Below are 7,622 nucleotides of genomic sequence, written 5' to 3' on the forward strand. Positions count from 1 at the left end.
TGGAACCTTCACCAATTAGAAGAACAGAACTCTTCTTAGGGGGAAAATTCGATTCCGCAGTCTTCAACATGTTGTGGAGTTCAGGCAGGCTGACATCCAACTTATTCCTGTGAAAGTTCACAACAAACTGCGAGAACGAACTCGGAAGCGATTGCAAGACCAAGTCTTGGCTCAGCTCCCCATCCATGGCAAAACCAAGTTGTCCAAGACGTTCAATCAAATTGATCATCTTAAGTACATGGTCATTCACAGATGATCCCTCAGACATCTTACAACCGAACAGCTCCTTCGATATCTCATATCGAGCTGTCCTCCCCGCCACATCATCCAACTCTTGTAGATGCATGAGGATAGTGTGAGCATCCATATGCTCATGTTGCTTCTGTAGCTCAATGTTCATGGAAGCTAGCATGATGTATTGAGCAACATTTGCATCATCTATCCACCTACGATACACAACATGTTCATCATTATGTGCATCACTAGCAGGTTCAGTAGGCTTAGGTGAGTCAATCACGTATTCCAGCTTCTCAATCCTGAGAACAATTCTCAAGTTTCGAAGCCAGTCAGCATAATTAGGACCAGTCAATTTGTGAGCATCTAGTATGCTCCTGAGTGATAGTGCAGAAGACATAACGTACAAAGTAAATCTGTAAATGATAAACACATAACAACACTTACCAAATATTCGATTTCATTTCAAAACACTACATGAATCGGGTCTTTATTCATAAGTGGCTCCCACTAGTTTTCCTAATTTATTCAACCCCCTACATGAAAAATTAAGCATTCATAATGCTAGTAGGAATAGGGATCCTACATTCCATTACACAACCCCGGCTGTGGCACGAAATGCCATGTAATGTTCAATAGGCAGACAACTCTTGTCAATTACATCTTATGTTATTCCCTAATCAAACTTTAGCCTCTTGAATAGTTGAGTCACGGCTGTGGCACGACAAACTCAATATTCTAAGTCAAGTCTAACCCAACATTCCGTATAATTGAATCAGTCCCCAAAGGCCCACGGCTGTGGCACGTAACGACCTTTAGATTCTTATTCAATGTACACATCTCTATGTAATAGACAAGTATTTCTTATTTCGAAATCAAAGCCCTCGGCTGTGGCACGAAACGACAATGATTCAAAAATAAGAACTACTTTCTACCATGTTGGAAGGCTATGACCGACACAAGCCCGTTGTATCATTGGCCAATTACTACTTGATATTATTTAATTTTAGAGGGATTATATTAAGTTACAATCATAATCATATTATAAAGAGATTCTTCCTTTTAAATTAAATATTTCAAATCAATAATCAATAATCAGACGATTCCCAGATCGGGTGGAGCATTGTTAAGAGGCGTCACTTAATAACCCTTTCTTACAGATTGAAATCTGTTGTTGACAGAATCATCCTTTCTCTCATATCAAAAATTCATATTCAATTACGTGTTTCACAAACACAAGAAACTCATGATTGTATTCATAATATTGTTCTTAAGGTTATGAAAAAATTTCACTATACTAGGTTGTTTAACAAACGCCTTATGTTTATTTAAGTTCACCTAAATCTATCATTGCATGATAAACTAAGCATATATCACATATATCAACATGAATAAACATCAAGGTAGGCATGTTACATCATCTAGCACATTAGTCTAAGCATTATACATCTCTATGTATCACATGAAGCATTTAAAAGCAATTAAAAACAGTCAAAAACAGCTTTAAAACACTTCATGGAAATATAAACAGTTCAAAACTTTTATATAAACTAAAATTGATCACCCCATTAGATCCGTCTCGAAAAAATGAATCCAACGGTATATTGCACGCCTAAAACGGAGTTACGAAACTCCCAGAAAATCAATTTTAAAATCAACAGAAGGCCTGTAACGCATTCCGGTGATGTGTTACACACCTTTTAAGCCATTTAAGGGTGTAACGCATTCCGTGAATGCGTCACAGGTCTGTAACGCATTCCCAGAATGCGTTACACCCCCATTTTTTTTTGTTTTTCTGCAGCAGCCGCCTTTTCTCGATACCCGTGCCGCCGCCTGTTCTCCTGACATCTGTGCTTTCTCTGTCTTCCGTGCAGCAGCAAACAACCACAGGAGATGTACAGCAGCAGAAGTATACAAACATATATATATATACTATATACACATATATTTATTTATTTATTTACGAATTTTAATTACAAGAACTTCAAAAATTCATAATAAAAAATCTATACATCCTAAAATTATGAAAAAAATACCCAGACGATCTACAACACTTGTAGAACCCAGATCAACATTCAAAATTATTCTGAGAAACGATTTCTCATCAGACAAAATTAATCCATGATATAACTTGTAAAAATCATAATTAATTCATACAAGCACATAAAATTCTGAAATTTTTACCACAGATCTATATGCATACAACCTATGCTCTGATACCATTGTTGGATTTTTAAACGCAGCGGGGCATGGAAAAACACTTTTACACATACAAAATCCTAATAAAAGCATATAAATCATGAATAAAAATTCGAGGGATCGAATCTAACCTTTTAAAATAATTCGGAGACAACGATCAGAGATCCTTAGCAGTTGCTCCTCAAGTGTGAAGCACTCCACCGGTATCCACCAAGAAAACGATGTTAAGGAGGAGGAAGAAGGTGGAGAGAATTGGGTTTTCCAAACTTTTTGGGTTTTCGGGTTTGATGTGGGTTAGAATAAAATTAGGGTCTATAATAGTGTATTTATAGGCAAAATTTTTAGCTGAAATTTTCCCATAAATATTATTATTATTATCCCATTTATTATTCTCATTAATAATTAAAACACCTTTTAATCATTAATCCTTTTTCTAAACACTTTAGAAATAATTCTCTCTCTTGATTTAATTTCCAAAAATTAAATCCTTTAATTAATAATATTAAGAACTTTTCTTAATTAATTTATAATCAATTAAATCTCATTTAATCAATTATTAAATTTGCTAATTAATTATTTATTTCATAAATAAATAATTATTAGCCATTATTAATTAATTCCTCCACCATTAAATCATTCTCTTTTTATGGTGTGACCCTGTAGGTTCAATATTAAGCTGGTAGTAGAAATAAATAATAATAAAACTATTTTATCATTATTTATATAAATTCTCTAATTTATTAAATATGATTAATTAATTAATCACATTTATTCTACATCGTGAGTGATGCTTCTCAACATATCGCGACTATCCAGATAATATGAATTCACTGCTTAGAATACCAAGAACCTGTCAGTGAATAGTTACCGTACAATAAACTCCTTCTACCCTACAATGTCCCGATTAAATACAAGGCATGGATCTCGTGTCAAGCCTATCTAATTCAATCACTTGCTTACCATTTACTATGTGTAGTTCTATGCAAATTAGAAACTCCTTTCTAATTTCATTTACTCTGGCCAGAGATTCCTGAACTAGCATAAGTGGATCAGCCTTGAACATTCGCTTCCTTCACTGGAAGGGGTAGATCCTTTATTGATCATAAACTATCTTCGTGTACAAATTCCTATACCCAGAAGAGCCCTAATAATTGTCCCTGGAGACTAAGAACTAAACCAAAGCATAGTTCAGTGTACACAAGATGACTATGATGACCTCAAGTCTAAGGATACTTGTACAACTATCACTATGTGAACAACTGCTGATACGTGAGTGAACTCCATCAGTTGTTCAGCTGTGCGAGTCATGTTCAGTGAACTTATTCCATAATAAGCACCTACATACTAGCTATAGTGTCACCACACAAATGTCTATGAGAACAGACATCCTTCATAATGAAGCAAGCATAGTATGTACCGATCTTTGCGGATTATTAATTACCAATTAGTAATCCTATGACCAGGAACTATTTAAGTTTAGAGTTATCATCTTTTTAGTTCTCACTATTATGATCTCATCAGAATCCATAAAAAGTTTTACTCTAAACTATGGTATATCTTATTTAAACACTTAAATAGATAAAGCCCGTAATAAAAACAAAACAAGTCTTTATTAATATCAATGAAATCAAAACAGATTACATAAAAGTTATTCCTAAATCCTAATACACGATTGGACTTAGGACATATTCCTTTCAACTACCTTAAAAGAAAATAAAGAATTAAGTGGTTACTTATTTTCTTTTGCAGGTGCTCAGATTTTACCACAAACAGATGTTACCCAGTATTCTGTAGACCCTCAAACATACTCTGTAGCATCAAGTGCATTTGCTGATTGTAATATCCGGGATATGATGTGTAATTGTTTTTATCAATAAATAATTATTATGTAAATTTTGGTGAATTATCTGGTAATTGGAAGTGATGTCTGGATGTGTATATGTAATAAAATTTGAGTATTTTCATTTTAATAGGTCCAGAATAAAGTATAGATAATTTTGGAATTTTTCTGGTAATTTTTGGATTGCTATATGATTTTATAAAGACTGTATGGATTTAATAATTATTTTCTGAGTAATTATAAAACCATTTTATAAAACCGAGAATCGTCCAACTTCAACCGTTTTTGCATTTTTACAACTCGAAACTCTTCGGAAAACTCCTTTTAACCTAATCTGATTATTCTGAACATTTTTCGTGTTTTGACTTTTTCAATCTGGGGTACGGTTTAACCCATACGAGTCCCGGTGCAAAATTTTCGATACGATAGTCATTTTTATAGATCAATAAAACCCGAATTCTCGAGAGACGAGATATTATTGCATTATCTTCATATAAAGTGTTTTATAAGAAGCCCGGTTTCGATAATTATCCAAAACTGATATCAAATCGGATCGTTTTTGTAATTACTTAGTGGCTAAGTAACCCATTTTCTGATCCAATACGATCCAACGGGTATTAATATTCCATAAGTATAAATAGCCTTTTTCTTATTTTTTTCGTATAATCATAAACAAACAGTTAAAACAGGTAAATTACAGAGAAAAAACCCGAAAATCTGTCATGTTCTTGAGAATCAAACTTACAAACGAAAGTGTTATCAAACTCAGAATCAAGCGTGCCATATACCGAATCGAAGCTGTGACGCCCTCCAAACCCGGGTCAGAAGTTTGGGGTTCACAACACACACACATCCAATATAACCTCTTTAAGAAAGTAATATATTGTTAAATGGAATTTATGTCCACTTAGAATTTACTATAAAGGCTTGGATTGATGTTTTATACTCAAGTTATTTTTGTTTTTGATGTGTTTTGTAGTGTTTTTGCATTTCAGTCATATAACAGGGATCGAGGTGATTTAGCATTGATTTGATGCTAAAATTGTGTTAGGAAGGTGTCGTGAAGATTTCTCGTGCAAAGCCGTCAAGAACCAGTTGAATAAAATGAGCAGACGAATTTTTTCCAGAAGGTCGACGCGTCCGCGATGTGCTAGCGCACGACCGCGCCAGAGAAGCAGAATGTCAGCGCGCCCGCGCTGATGAAGCGCGCGGCCGCGCCAGGTCGGGATTCCAGATTCCTGTTTCAATTAGAAGACTATTTTCTGGGCTTCTGGATTAAATGGGCTGCTACATAATGACAACTTAAAGACGTTTTTCATAACAGAGCTTAAGGAAAAGATATCAAGAAGACCTATAGCACAATTTAATGAAGGCGAAGAAGATCTAGTTTATTCTTGCGATTCTTTGTTCTAAGTTGTAATCTTGGATGCTCGTTTCTTGTTTCTTTGAACCTAATAATCTTTTTAACGTACTTTTTTTATTATTTATTTTATAAAAACCTATTTTATTATACCATGCTTTCATCGGAACCCACGGTGATGATGAGTTCGGTTATGGGCTAATCGTTATCGTGGGGTTCTAACGGATTTACTTATGGATTTCTTTAGTTAATTTGTTTGGATACTTCAGTGTAAGGTGATTGTATGATATCCTAGTATTGGTTGTGCTTATTCATCTTATGAGCGTCACGAACTTATAAGATAGCGTGTTAATCTCTATTGAAGCGACATTGAATTTAGAGGTTTAGAACTTGCCATGCTAGCATTAGTTCATGTATTTGTTATGCATGATTCATAAGTAATTTTAACCATCTTACTTGCCATATGTAATACGATAGATAACTTACACATTAAACCTTTATGTTATCAAATTCTATATACATATAGGGGTCTCAATGTAATTGGTGTCTCTTCAACTTCTATCTCTTTTGTGGATGTCTGGTAGTAGGGTATTCGTACAATGAAAGTTGGCGTATACTAGTTTCGTGTTATTAGATTAGTGTCATTACCATTGCATGCTAAGGTTAAGAACAAAAAGGCTATTGAATGAAGAATTGAATGAAGTTAGAATCCCATATTTGTGTTATATAAGTTAATCAACCTTAATTCTCTTAGTAATATTAATTAGTATAATCTCTTAATTAATCGTAGTTATAAACACTCTCAACATGTTATCATCTTAGCATTGAATAATAACCATACCATCGTTGCATAAGTACATTAATTGAAATTAACATAAACCAGTCTCTATGGGGACGAACTATAACTAATTCTATATTACTTGTGATCGTGTATACTTGCGTGAATATTAGCGCGTGTTTTCGTCCTAACAATTTTTTGGTGCCGCTGCCGGGGACTAGTGGTTATTTTTAGTTTATGTGCTTGACATCACTAGTCGTTAAAGTTCATTGACTCGGATATTTTACTTACTTGTTTGTTGCTTTTTTCAGGTACTCTAGAGAGCGTGTATGCTAACGCGTTCTCAACTTCGAAATAGAACACTGGAAAAAGCAGAGAGGGAAGTAGTAGAAGAAGTTCTTGTAGAGGAGAAAGTTGAAGAAGAAATCTTAGTTGAGAAAGAAGAAGAAGATCTTGTTGTAATGGGTGAACCAGAAGCGAATACAAAGGCTTTGATGGACTATTCTCAGCCAAAGATCAATGATATTCAGTCTAGCATGGTCAGACCAGCCATCACGGCTAATACTTTTGAAATGAAGGCTAGCATGATTCAGATGGTGCAGAACTCGGTTCAGTTTGGGGGTTCTCTGACTGAAAAACCCAATATGCATATTAGAGATTTCATCGAGATCTGCGACATTTTCAAATTCAACAATGTCTCTAAAGATGCTATTAAGTTGAGGCTTTTCCCATTCTCTCTGTGCGATAAAGCTAAATGTTGGTTGCATTCTCTACCACCAGGCTCTGTCACTAAGTGGGAAGATCTTTCTCAAAAGTTCCTTACTAAGTTCTTTCCTATGGCGAAGATTGCTGCAATCAGGAATGCTCTTACTCACTTTGCGCAGCAATCTGGAGAGTCGTTGTGTGAGGCTTGGGAGCAATATAAGGAGATGCTTCGAAAGTTTCCTCATCATGGGATGCCTGACTGGATGATCATTAACTGTTTCTACAATGGGTTGGGTGTAACTTCTAGACCCATGCTTGACGCAACATCGGGTGGAGCCTTATGGGCTAAGAGCTACGATGAAGCTTATGAATCGATTGAACTGATGGCTGCTAATGAATACCAGAACCCAACTCAGAGACTACCTCAGGGCAAGGTAGAAGGAATCCTAGAAGTAGATGCAGCTACTACTATAGCTGCTCAGCTTAAGGCTTTGACGATAAAGGTG

At 35.1% G+C, this 7,622-nt stretch overlaps 1 non-coding gene across 1 annotated transcript; it reads right to left on the reverse strand.

Annotated features, from left to right (window-relative positions):
• Positions 1-7,262: 7,262 nt before the first annotated feature.
• On the reverse strand, positions 7,263-7,369 carry LOC141699532 (small nucleolar RNA R71). The gene has a single exon (XR_012565985.1). It is a non-coding gene; the product is annotated as a small nucleolar RNA R71 (small nucleolar RNA).
• Between the last annotated feature and the right edge of the window lie 253 nt (positions 7,370-7,622).

Source organism: Apium graveolens, chromosome 11, assembly GCF_009905375.1.
Source record: "Apium graveolens cultivar Ventura chromosome 11, ASM990537v1, whole genome shotgun sequence".
Lineage (NCBI taxonomy): Eukaryota > Viridiplantae > Streptophyta > Magnoliopsida > Apiales > Apiaceae > Apium > Apium graveolens.